This window comes from Sminthopsis crassicaudata, chromosome X, assembly GCF_048593235.1.
Source record: "Sminthopsis crassicaudata isolate SCR6 chromosome X, ASM4859323v1, whole genome shotgun sequence".
Lineage (NCBI taxonomy): Eukaryota > Metazoa > Chordata > Mammalia > Dasyuromorphia > Dasyuridae > Sminthopsis > Sminthopsis crassicaudata.
This window is the reverse complement of record NC_133623.1, coordinates 69,508,065-69,521,779: the sequence shown is the minus strand read 5'-3', so window position 1 is coordinate 69,521,779 and position 13,715 is coordinate 69,508,065. Positions and strand designations below refer to the sequence as shown.

The 13,715-nt window shown below is 37.1% G+C and overlaps 1 long non-coding RNA gene and 1 pseudogene across 1 annotated transcript in view; one reads left to right on the top strand and one right to left on the bottom strand.

Moving 5' to 3' along the window:
* Positions 1-1,796: 1,796 nt before the first annotated feature.
* LOC141549179 (small ribosomal subunit protein eS24 pseudogene) lies at positions 1,797-6,816 on the top strand (annotated as a pseudogene).
* A 3,603-nt stretch (positions 6,817-10,419) lies between these two features.
* The window catches only part of LOC141549102 (uncharacterized), a 31,796-nt gene continuing 28,500 nt past the window's right edge, over positions 10,420-13,715 (bottom strand). The window contains exon 4 of the long non-coding RNA XR_012484225.1: positions 10,420-13,427. This is a non-coding gene — a long non-coding RNA (uncharacterized LOC141549102). The remainder of the gene's footprint in view (positions 13,428-13,715) is intronic.

The window sequence follows — 13,715 nt, the reverse complement described above, 5'->3', positions numbered from 1 at the left end:
TGCATTGCTGAGAAGGGCTAAGTGTCACAATTGATCTTCACACAATCTTGCTGTTACTATGTACAGTGTTGTCCTGGTTCTGTTCACTTCATTCAGCATCAATTCATGTAAGTCTAGGCTTTTCTGAAATCAGCCTGTTCGTTATTTTTACAGAATATTATATTCCATTACATTCACATACCATAACTTATTCAGCAATTCCCCAATTGATGGGCATCCACTCAATTTCCCATTCTTTGCTACCACAAAAAGAGCTGCTGCAAACATTTTTGCACATGTGGGTCTTTTTCCCTCTTTTTGATTTCTTTGGATAGAGATCCAGTAGTGGGACTGCCAGATCAAAGGGCATGATATCCTTTATGGCATAGTTCCAAATTTCTCTCCAGAATGACTGGATCCCTCCAGAAGGGCTGTATCCATTTACAATTCCACCAACAATGTATTAGTGTCACAGTTTTCCCACATCCCCTCCAACATTTATCATTCTTTTCCTGTCATCTTAGCCAGTCTGATAGGTGTGACTTCAGGGTTGCTTGAATTTGAATTTCTCTAATCACTAGTGATTTAATCTTTTCATGTGACTAGAAATGGCTTTAATTTCTTTATCTGAAAATTGTCTTGTCATATCCTTTGACTATATATCAATTGGAAAATGAGTTGTATTCTTAAATGAATTAGTTCTCTATATATTTTAGAAATGAGGTTTTTATTGGAAACACTGGCTGTAAAAACATTTTTCTCTTCTAATCTTGGCTTCATTGATTTTGTTTGTGCAAATCCTTTTTAAGTGGCTGAATCCCTTTTGGGCTAGCCCACCAGGTTTTCTGTTCATAGAATCTTTTCTCTCATTCCTTCCCCTCATGCCTCATAGTGTCTTTTTCTTGACTATAGTTAACCAATTAGTTTAGGGTGCTAAACTCCTCTATGGATTTAGCCTGCCAGTTAATGGTGTGTTCCTGTCTCATGGAGTGATAGATAGATTAATTCTGAGTTCCACTGGGGAACTTATCTTTTCCGTTGCTAATTGTTAAAACCCTTTCCTTAAGGGACCCACATTTGCCAGAATGTTTATGGCAGCCCTTTTTGTAGTGACATGAGTGGATGTCTATCAGTTGGAGAATCGCTGAATAAGTTATGGTATATGAATGTTAGGGAATATTATTGTTCTGTAAGAAATAACCAGCAGGATGAATACAGAGAGGCTTGGAGAGACTTACATGAACTGATGCTAAGTGAAATGAGCAGAACCAGGAGATCATTATACATGGCAACAACAAGACTGTATGATGACCAATTCTGATGGACGTGGCTCTCTTCAACAGTGAGATGATTGATTCCAGTTCCAATGATCTTGTGATGAAGAGAGCTATCTCCACCCAGAGACTGTGGGAACTGAGTGTGTTTCACAACATAGCATTTTCATTCTTTTTGTTGTTGTTTGCTTTCATTTTATTTTCTTTCTCATCTTTTTCTGGTTTGATTTTATTTTTTTTGTGCTGCAAAATAATTGTATAAATATGTTTATACAAATTGGACTTACATAAAGAAGATCCAACTCACTTCCAGTTGATCAATGATGGACAGAGGTAGCTACACCCAGAGAAGAAACACTGGGAGGGGAATGAACATTGTTAGCACTAATATCTGTCTGCCCAGGTTGCATATACCTTCGGATTCTAATGTTTATTGTGCAACAAGAAAATGATATTCGCACACATGTATTGTACCTAGACTATATTGTAACACATGTAAAATGTATGGTATTGCCTGTCGTCGGGGGGAGGGAATAGAGGGAGGGGGGGTAATTTGGAAAAATGAATACAAGGGATAATATTATAAAATATATATATATATATATAATAAAAAAAAAACAAATTGGACTTAATGAATTTTTAACATGTTTATCATATACTGACTCACCTACCATCTAGGGGAGGCTGTGGGGGGAAGGAGGAGAAAATCTGAAACACAAGTGTCAATGTTATCAAATTATCCATGCATATATTTTGAAAATAAAAAGCTTTATTAAAAAAAAAACCCTTTACTTGCTAAGTATATGCTCTACCAAATCTATTTCATATTTACCACTCCTGGTTTCTATTTTACCCTTTTATTTTGTCTATGACCTCTTCTCATAAGTTTTTTGGCAAAGAGAAAGCTCTTGTGAATTCTTCACAGGTGAATTGCTACTGAACCCAGTCTCATCATTTGCTGCTTGAAACTCATGGCCATCTTTTGGACAAAAAGACAGGGTGAAACCAAGAATCTATGATGACCACAATGATGTAAAGGAAATTACATAGTAGGGCATAGGAACTCCAGAACTGATAAGGAAGTATGCCTCCTGCCTCTTCATAGAGAGGTAATAAACTCTAGCCTTTTAAAAATGGCCAACTGTTGTGCCTTTCCCCCTCCTGTTGCTTAAGAAGCTGACAGCTACCATGAATGATACTATGACCATCAGAACCAGGAATTTCATATCAAACAGACTTCTTCAACATAAACAGATAGTTATAGATGTCCCTCATCCTGGAAAGGCCATGGAGACTAGTAATGAAATTCAAAACAAGTTGGCCAAGATGTACAAGAAAACTACAGGTGTCGCTTTTATTTTTCAGACCTATTTTGGGTTTGAAATATATTTAGAGCCCATTTTGGTAGTGGGAAAACAAAAAGCTTTGACATGATTTATCATTCTCTTGACTGGGAGAGAAACTATGAACTAAAGCACAAACTTGTAAGGCATGTCCTGTAAGAGAAGAAAAGGACATCAAGAAAGAAGTAAAAGTAAGACAAGAAAATGAAGCAAGTCAGGGGTACTACAAAGACAAATGTGGGTGCTAACAAAAAGCAAGCTAGGTTCATAAAAGAAAGAATAAATGGCACTATGGATGATTTTTATCCATGAAGATAATATGGATTTTTCATGAACATAAATTATGTAAAAAACCCTTTTTTATTCAATGTAATAAAAATTATCCATTTTGTATTTCAGAATATTCTACAGTCTTTTGGTCATAAATTCCTGCTTTCTCCATAGATCTGAGAGGGAGATTATCCCTTGTTCTCCTAATTTGCTTATAATATCACATCATGAACCCATTTCAATCATGCCTTGGTAGAGATAATTAGGGGCTGGTCAATGCCTAGTTTCTGCCAACTTTCCAATTTTCTCAGCAATTTTTGTCAAATAGTGAGTTATCACAGAAGCTGGGTCTTTGAGTTTATCAAACACTAGATCACTATAGTCATGGGCTATTGTATCTTATCTTCCTAACCTATTCCACTGATCAATGACTCTATTTTTAGCCAGTAGCAAATGGTTTTGATGACTGCCATTTTGTAATATAGTTTTAGGTCTGGTATACCTAGGCCACCTTCCCTCAATTTTTTTTTCATTTATTTACTTATTATTCTTAACCTTTTGTTCTTTCAGATGAAATTTGTAATTAATTTTTCTAGGTGTATAAAATAATTTTTGGCATGGCACTGAACAAGTAGATTAATTTAGATAGAATTGTCATTTTTATTATATTACCTTGGCCTAGTCACAAGCAATTGATGTTTTTCTAGGTGTTTAGATCGGACTTTATTTGTGTGAAAAGTCCTTTGTAATTGTGTTTATATATTCATGGATTTGAATTACCAGGTAGAATCCCAAATATTTTATATTGTCTACAGCTATTTTAAATGGGATTTCTCTTTCTATCTTTTGCTGTTGAACTTTGTTGGTAATATATAGAAATGCCAATGATTTATTTGAGTTTGTTTTTTATCCTGCAACTTTACTTATTTCTTTACACTAGTTTTTTTTTTCCTACTGTCTAGGATTCTCTAATCATATCATCTGAAAAGAGTGATAATTTTGTTTGCTCTGATTACTTCAATTTCTTTTTCTATTTGCTAAAGTTGACATTTCTAGTACAATATTGAGTAATAGTGGTAACAACTGGCATCCTTGTTTCACCCAATTTTATTGGGAATGCTTCTAGGTTATCCCCATTACATGTAATGCTTGCTGATGATTTTAGGTAAATGTTACTTATCCTTCTAAGGAAAATTTCCTTTATACCTATGCTATCTAGTATTTGTTATAAGGAATTTATGTTGCATTTTGTCAGAAGCTTTTTCTGCATCTACTGAGAAATCATATGATTTTTGTATGTTTTCTTATTGATATCATCAATTATGTTGATATTCTTATATTACATCAACCCTGAATTTCTAGTATAAATCCCATGTGGTCATAGTGTATTATCCTGGTAATAAGTTGCTGTAATCTTTTTGGCTATATTTTATTGAAAATTTTTGTGGCAATATTCATTATGGAAATCGGTCTATAAATTTCTTTCTGTTTTGGCTCTTCCTGATTTAGATATCAGCACCATTTTTGTATAATAAAAGGAATTTGGCAGGACTCCCTCTTTGCCTGTTTGATTCACTGTTTCTTTTTTTCTCTTTGGCAAAATGTAGATTTATTTGGGGCAATAGGTTACAGACAAAATGAAGGGATACAAAGGACACCAGGAATGCTAAATATGAAATAGAGTTGGGAGAGTTAGTTAGCAAGGAAAAGGCAAGTTCTCCAGGGGAACTCACAATTAACCAGTAGAAAGGAAATACTCCATGAGATAGGAGTAAACCATTGACTGGCATGTTAGATCCATAGAGGAGTTTGGCAGATTAGCAAGGGAAAGGCACTATGAGTAGGAAGAGAGGGAGTACTTCATAGTGGGTCTAATCCTGAAAAAACTTAGCAAAGATCTTCATCATAACCAGATCTTTCATAGGAGAAATACAGCCTTGGGGATTTCTAAGAAGTAAAGACATGAACTCAAGAAGGAGAATAAGAGAGAGAGAGAAAGTGCCAGGGAGGTCAGTGGAGAAATCAAAGAGCCAGATGGAATGCACCTAGCAGACCAGGTCCCAGACTGTATAAAGATATGCTAATCAATGGCTAAGATGATAGGAAAAGATAATGATGAATGTGGAGGGGATATAGGAAAACCAGGATACTAATATATTGTTGGTGGAGTTGTGAACTGATCTATTTTGAAGAGCAATTTGGAACTATGCCCAAAGGACTATCAAACTGTTCATACTCTTTTATCCCATAATGTCACTACTGGGTCTGTATTCCAAAGAGATCATAAAGAAGGGAAAGGGACCCACTTGTGCAAAAATGTTTGTGGCGGCCCTTTTTGCAATGGCAAGGAAATGGAAACTGAATGGATGCCCAACAACTGTGAAATGATTGAATAAGTTATGGTATATGAATGTTATAGGATATTATTGTTCTATAAGAAACAATTAGCAGGATGATTTCAGAGAGGTCTGGAAAGACTTACATAAACTTACGCTAAGTAAAGTCTGTAGAACCAGAAGATCATTGTACACAGCAATGATTATAGGATGATCAACTCTGACAGATGTGACCCTTTTCAACAGCGAAGTGATTCAGGCCAGTTCCATTGGACTTTCGGTGAAGCGAGCCATCTATACCCAGAGCGAGGATTGTGGGGACTGAGTGTGAATCACAACACAGTATTTTCATCTTTTTTTATTGTTGTTTGTTTGCATTTTCTTTCTCATTTGTTTCCTTTTTCATCTGATTTTTCTTGTGCAGCATGATAATTGTGGAATTATGTATAGAAGAATTGCACATGTATAACGTGCTCTCCTGGCAGTTTCAATTACTAGTCTGTCCTAGGCCCAACAGAGTACCTTTGACCACTGAGCTTTGCAGTGCCAACTCTACCCGGCTCGCCTCCTCTGAGGCCTTCAAAGGTCTCTGGCCACGATCTCTTGAATCTATAGCTTAATAACCGGTAGCGCACTCAAGAACAGCCACGTGTAATCTTAAAAGTCTTTATTATACCTACTCACATAATGCCCTGACTGATGCCCTGACTTGTTGGTTCCCTAGTGAACACCTGGTCTGAAGACCCACGCGTTCACTACCAAACTCCTTACCTCTTTTGGCTACCCATCTTGGCTTGGCCACCCAGGTTAGGGAGCCAGGGTGAAGAGCACCAGGTTAAAGAGAGCGACTGCTGCCTGCACTGGGCTTATAAAGGGCCTGTGAGGTCACACACACAGCCAATCAGCGAGAGAGTCACCCATTAGGAAGCTATCTCAACGTGGCCAAGATCCCACCTACAAGGCAGTCCTAATATCCACAGAGATTACTTCCGGGGGCACTCAAAATCATTTAAAGGGCTCTTACACACATGTTTAACATATTGGATTAACTTGTCATCTAGGAGAATTGATGGGGGGGAAGAAGGAAAAAAATGGAACACAAAGTTTTGCAATAGTGAATTTTGAAAATTATCTATGTATATGTTTTGAAAATAAAAAGCTTTAATAAAAAATACACTAATCAGTATCTCAAAAGGTTGCTTAAAGATTCACAAAGGTTTGAGGGATAGACAAAAGATTTCCATCCACATAGTCACTTTTCAAATAGTGTAATCTGGGAATTTGTTATATCTGATAAAAGCCATTTGGGCTTCCTCTGACAGGGGAAGAGAATAAATCATATCAATTTTCCCCACTCTTTGATTTGCAAAAATAAATCTTTTGAAAGTGAGAGAGGAGGTCTTCCCTAAACAGGGTTTAGAAGGCAATGCTAAAGTTTTTAAGTCTATTTTGGAGGCCAAATCCAGAGACACTTGATATATTCAACCAGTATAGAAGCTGCCTAGAAACTGGGAATGAAATATAGTATGGAGAGTGTTACAGAGATAAGCTTAAGCCAAAAAAGTATACAAGTTGGTTACTAGAGTACAAGAGTGAAGATTAGCATAGGGTCTGTTTTCTCTTTAGTAGAGGCCCAGTTAGATACTGGGTAGTATTTTGCTGGGGTCCATTCACCCCCAAAATTGGTTTCCCTCCAAACAAATGGAAATTATTATCCTTTGAAAAAAAAAAAAAAAAAAAAAAAAGAAAAATTATTATCCTTTGGGGTATGGAGTAATGATCTCATTTTCTGAAATTACTTCTTCTTGCAATAGACATAAATCATACTACAGGGTCCCAGATTGGAGAGATTATAAACTTGAGTTGAGGGTGAGCCAGCTGATTTGCTTCTTCTGGCCCATCAATATCCCCAACAAGACTCTTTACCCATCTTCCTTGCTTTGGGGCACTTTCTCCCTGAAGTGTTTGTATTCAAAACAGCAGCTGCAATGGTGGAGTCCGCACCCCATTAATTGGATTTCTCTGACTTACAAATGCTGTTTGTGCTTCAGTAGTGGAGACAGAGTAAGTGTCCTGGCACAAGAAAAGAAAATGAAGCCCTGTGTACCTCTACTGTATGCTAGTAATAATTACTCATGGCTGAGGAGATGCTTTGAATACTATATTGGTATCATTGACATAGTAAAAAACGAGGTTTTCCCAATACATAGGGTTCTTTTGTGCAAGATTTATAAAAGGAAAGAAAGTAAATAAGAAATGCAGGATGAGAGGTTGTCGAATTGGATTGATCAACAGAGAATCCATGTTGCAAAGATGGCTCTTATAATACAAAATTTAATTGAAGTTTCTACATTAAAAAATTAAGCTCTAACTCTGAGAGTTTGGGATTCCAGTTTTCTAACTTGATTTGGTCACTGTGATGAGGTAATAGGGAACCTCAAGATGATGAGGTAACATGAACCAAATTATGAGGTAAATACCTAATGAGAAAGTATATACCTCAATAGGATTAATTAAGGTCTAGTGGCAGGATTCGGGGTACAGGGAGTCATATGGAGCTCCCCTGAAACCCCTTTAGGAATCAGCGCAAGGATACAAAGTTAAGTCAGGTCTAGGGGCGGCGAGAGTCCCCTGTAAATGAATTTACAGGCCCGAAAACCTAGATGGGTAAAAAGATGTTTATTGCCAGGTTTTGAAGTAAGGTTAAAGTCTGGTTAGTAAAAGGCATTAGAGAGAGGAAGATATACACCGAAAGCGGCGGGAACAGAGAATCTCTGCTGCAAGCATCTTAGCTGGCATCTTTCAAATCTCTGACCAAAGATGATTCTAGCTTTGCTCTTTTTATCTGCTTGAAGAAGCAATGGATGGAGCTCAGGTTAATTCCTTGAAGGCCAGATTTTTGGTGGGCTTTATCCAAGCCAGCTCAGATCCGGTGGGGGGGGGGGGGGCTGGGTACAGCCCAAACTAGTATGACCACATCTTATATCAAAGGGGGCTAAAAACCCAAACCAGCTGGGGGCTGGGTACAGCCCAAACTGGCTCAGATACAGATCTTTTCCCCTAGGAATATCTTGTCCCAAAGGTAGATCAGACAAGGAATCTTAAAGGGGCTACGCCCACAACAACTGGACCCTCTGTGCCTCAGTTTCCCTGAATTATTATGCTCTGAATAAGGTTATTATAGCCCCACTTCTTTGTCCCTTGCCACTGGGACTAAGTTGGAAGAGAGGCCCTGAAATACCATTGAGTCATAAAACTCCAGGTGTTTTATCTCAAATGTTTGCTGGGATAATTTGCTCTCCTTTTTGTTTTGAGTATTGCCCCTCACCTCACTGTTTCTTGCCCTTGACCTTCTTGTCTACTCATCCAGTGTTCTCAATCTCCCTTACCCTTATCCCATCAGGATTGAGTTATGGTCCTTTCCTGGAGCTATGACTTGTTCAGTATCCTTGCCCCTCTCCCATTTGCCTTTGTTTCCCCTAGCTATAAAAGTCTTCTGAATTAGTTGCTTGCTGCTGAATGCTTTGAGACAAGAGTCCCATGCAGCTGGCTAGTCTCGGATAGTCTAAATTCTCCACAATTAAAATGATTAAAAACCAATCTCTGTCTTACCTCGGTTTTACTAGCATTACATGAAAAAGTAAAAAAGAAAGTGAAACATCTTATCAGAAAAACAACTAATTTAGAGAACATAAAGAGAAGAAATAATCTAAGAATAGTTGGACCCCCTGAAAAATATAATAAAAAAACTTGATATGATATTACAAGTAATTATGAGGGGAAATCGCCCTGAAGTTCTACAATAAGAAGCAAAGCAGAAATAGAAAAAAAAAAAAACAATCCACTGATCACCACTGAAAAAACAACAAGGAAAAAAAGCAATTTAAATATCATGGAACTATAATAAATATTACACAAGACCTACCAACTACTACATTGAAGAATTGAAGGTCTAGGAATAAAACTTTTTTAGAACTAAAGAGCTAAGGTTATGACCAAGGGAAACTTACTCAACAAAATTAAATATAAATTCTTAATTTAAAAAAGAGATAATTAATGAATTCAAAGACTTTGAGGTTTTTGTGACAAAAACTTCAGAACTTAATTTAACATTTAGGAGAAATTATAAGGTAAACATTAAAGATCAATTATAGGTCAAATTATTTACTTCATATATGTGAAAATATTTGCAATATTCTTATTATTGTCTTCATTATTTGAGTAGTTTGAAAAAAAGTGTGAATTGAGCTGAGTATGATGGGGTGATTCTAAAAAAATAAAACTGTAGGGAGAGATAGGATGCATACAAATGAATCATACAGATAACACATAAAAAGAAAAAGTGATACAGAAAGTAGCTAGTATTGTAGGGTCAAGTAGTGCTAGAACCTTATTCTCATTGGGAATGAGTCAAAGAGAGCACAATATATATATATATATATATATATATATATATATATATATGTATATGTGTGTGTGTGTATCTATAAAATCTTCTAAAATCAGAAAGAAATAAGAGGGCAAAGAGATAGTGGAGGGAAAAAAAAGAGGAATTCTTAGAAGGGAAAGTAGGTTAAGGAATAGGAGGGCAAGATAGCAGATAGAAGTAAAGCAGAGGAGTGAAGAGAAAAGGTAAGTAGGATACGAAGGATAGGAAGGAGGAAAATACACAACAAATAATTGTAGTTTTGAAAGTAAATGGGATGAACTTGCCCATAAAATGGAAATTGATAGCAAATTAAAAATCTGAATTCAACAATATGTTGCTTTCGGGAAACATTGCAAAAATGAGAGATTCATACAAAGATAAAGGACAGGAGAAGAATTCAATATATAAAAAAGCAGAGATTGTAGTAATGACCTCAGACAAAAGATAAAGTTAAAAGAGATTGAATCAGAAAAGTGTTAATAGATAAACTACACTGTCACCAATATTATTCAATATTGTTTTAGACCATTTCAAATTAGACCTAGACAATATAAAATACCTAACAGTATACCCACAAAGAGACACAAACTATATGAACATAAACACTTTTTACACACATAAAGTCAGTTCTAAATTACTGAAGTAATATTTATTGTCCATGAGTAGGTAAACCCAATATAATTTTAAAATGACATTTTTACTTAACAAACCTATTGCATCCATGACATTTCAATTAAGTTACTAAAAAGTTATTTTACTCTGCTAGAAAAAACAATAACAAAGTTCATTTGGAAGAACAAAAGGTCAGAAACTTCAAAGCAACTAAGGAAAACTTGAAAAATTATAATATGAGAGCATTGTAGAAGTATAAAAATGATAATTTCCATTTTAAATTAAAATTTTCTTGCATAAATAAAACCTAAATAGCCAAGAACAGAAGAAATGCAAAATTCTGGGGGGGGGGGAAACTTTCATAGACAATGTCTCAGGTGGCATGTGCTTGGGTTGGAAACTTGTGGTGTAGGAAATGATGATCTGGTTGATTCAGAAAAACATGGAAAAACTTGGACTTATGAAGGAAAGATATTAATCACTCAGAGAAATAATAGGAGGAAATAAGCATAGTACAATTTTAATACATGTATATGTGCATATATGTGTATGTTTATAAATATTTGTGTGTATATATATATATATCCAAGTTTAATTGTAGCTTTCTTTGGGGAGAGGGAAAATGCCTAATTCCCAGGCCTTAAGGAATCTTACCCAATCACAGGTCTTCTCAGATTCCTGGCCACTGCCTCTCTGAGCAGTGATTCTCATGTCCAACAGAGCACCCAAAGACAGCAGACTCACAAGATCAGGTCTTTATTCCATGTGTTCACATCCTTCACTCTTACTGACCTCCTCCTGAACTCCCACTGACTCCTGTTGAACTCCACCTACTTCCTGGTCCCCACTGCTTATATAGGGTCTATGAGGTCACATGCACAGCTAATAAGGGAAGGAGACCTCTCCCATTGATGATGCTTTCTCAATGAGACTAGAGCTTCGGCTCATGAGGCAGTTAGTGCTGATCACACAGAATACATCGGGGTGCCTAAGACCTTAAAGCCTTTTTACTTCCTCTTACACTATGTGAGGTTCCTCTCAGACCCTTACAACCACTTCTGTTCTAAAACAAAAAAAAAGTAGGAGATGTAGAGGGCCGGAACTCTGGAGAAGTATGCGTGAAACAAGGTGTTAACTCAGTGGAATTGATGAGATAATGGTTCTCCAAGTTCACACATAATCAGTATGCTATAATGATGTAATTAGAATAAGGTATATAAGGACTAAGAAGGTCTGGAAGAGAGACATTCTATCTTTGACCAGCCTAGTGGTGGCTCTCATGCCTCCTGCACTAGGGGGGGAGACTGGTTGAGACTGGCAGACGGCTGGAGGAAACTGGGTCAGACTATGTCAGACACACACTGTGTAAGAGACAATAAAGATTTTGGATTCTATTTTTGTCCATTCTCCTGGTGTCTATCCTGCTGATACCAAGGCCCTTCCTGGAGGACCTCCAGAAAGCTAGCCTGGACATTACAGTTTTGTTTGTGCAAAACTTTTTTTTTTGTTTTGGTGAGGCAACTTGGGTAAAAGTGACTTGCCTAAGGTCACACAGCTAGGAAGTGTTAAGTTTCTGAGGCCAGATTTTAACTCAAATTTTTATTTCAGGGCTGGTACTCCTTAGCTACTGTGCCATAGCTGCCCCCACTAATTTTTTTTTTAATTTAATGTAATCAAAGTTGTCCATTTTGCATTTCATAATATTCTGTAGTTCTTCTCTGGCCATAAATTCCTCTTTTCTCCAGAAATCTGATAAACTATCTCTTACTCTCCTAATTTGTTTATAGTATTACCCATTTACCCCTAAATCATGTCCCCATTTAAACTTATTTTGGTTTGGGGTATGAGATGTAGGTCTATGCAGAGTTTCTGACATCTTATTTTTCTAGTTTTCCCAAGAGTTTTTGTGAAATAGTGAGCTCTTATCCAAGAAGCTGGAGTTTGGGGAGTTATCAAACACTAGATTACTATAATCTTTGAATACTGTATCACGTGTGTCTAACGTCTTCCACTGATACCAGTCTATTTCTTAGCAAGTACCAGATGATTTTGAGGACTGCTACTTTATAATAGTTTTAGATGTCATACTGCTAGGTCACTGTCCTTTGTATTTATTTCAGTAACTATTTTGATATTCTTGACTTTTTGTTCTTCCAGTCTTTAGTGGAGGAGTGAAGAAAGGCAGGAGACTCACAAGGATGGTCAAAGATGGAGTCTGTTTATTTCAAGTCCTCTCAGCTCTCAAATACCTTAATAGGATTACATAACTACAGCACACTGTGCATGTGTTAACTATAAGCACTATAGATATGTAGTAAGTATCCCTTTCCTTCAAGTAGAACATAGGTGGCCATGCCCTCTCTGATTTCTCAGGAAGAGTGAGAACACCAAAGGGAAGTGGAGAGCCAAACTAGACATTGTCAGCAGGTTCCTTCCAGGCTGAAGGGTCTTATACCTCACCCAGAGTTCCCCCACTATCTGTGGCCCTCAACACTGGGTCTCTACACAAATAAGCCTAAAGGAAGATTGATATGGGTAAGGTCTCTGTGACTCCCAGCAAATTTCTTTCAGGTGAATTCTGTTTCCATTCAGGTTCATCTGATCCCACTACACCCACTTAATCTCCCAATCTACTTCCAAACAGTATTTTTATATTTACCTTATTTCTGGTCATGGGGACTTCTCCACTGAACTCAGTGATTGCTTCAGAGGAGCTGCTGAGTGTGAAACAACCAAGCTAAGAGTCTCTGGTATCTTTGCTCAGGAGTCCAACTGATGAGGTGTGGGAATATGGGGAGAGATCCCCTCTACTTGGAGACGTAGGTCCGATGCGAAAGAATTCACAAACCCAAAGTCTGTGTGGCAAAAAGGGAATTTTAATTGTTCACTAAGAAGAAAGCTTTCTTAGTGGGCAAAACTCCTCATTAAGAATTTGGCAGAGATGGATTGACAAATTGTGATTATATGGGATACATCTTGGCCTGGGGCTGGGAGATGACTGGGCTACTCAATAGAGGACCATCAGACAGAGATCTCCACTTGAATAACTGGAAGTTTGAACCGCTGAGTTTGTTTGTGGCAAATGTTCAATTGAATAACTGGGAGTTTGCAGGCTTTTCCCAGGTGGATCCAGTTTCTTGGCCCCCAAAAGATCTCAGTTTACATCACAACCAGGGTCATCAACCTGTGTAAGAGACATAAAGCAAGAAGATATTTACAGGATTAGAAATCCTGCTGGTGACTACAATTCTTAAAGATACACAAACATAACACAATTAGACCCAAACAGGTGCCCAAGACCCACTGATCCCCAGTGTAGATAATCTTTAGAATTTATTAGATTAATCCAAAGGTCAAAGTCTTAAATCAGGACAGTTTTCAAGTTCAAACTCCCCTCATTAATTTTAGCTGTAGATTCCCAGTGGGAATTATTTCTCAATTATTTGTCCACTTCCTCTGTTCCTCACAGTCT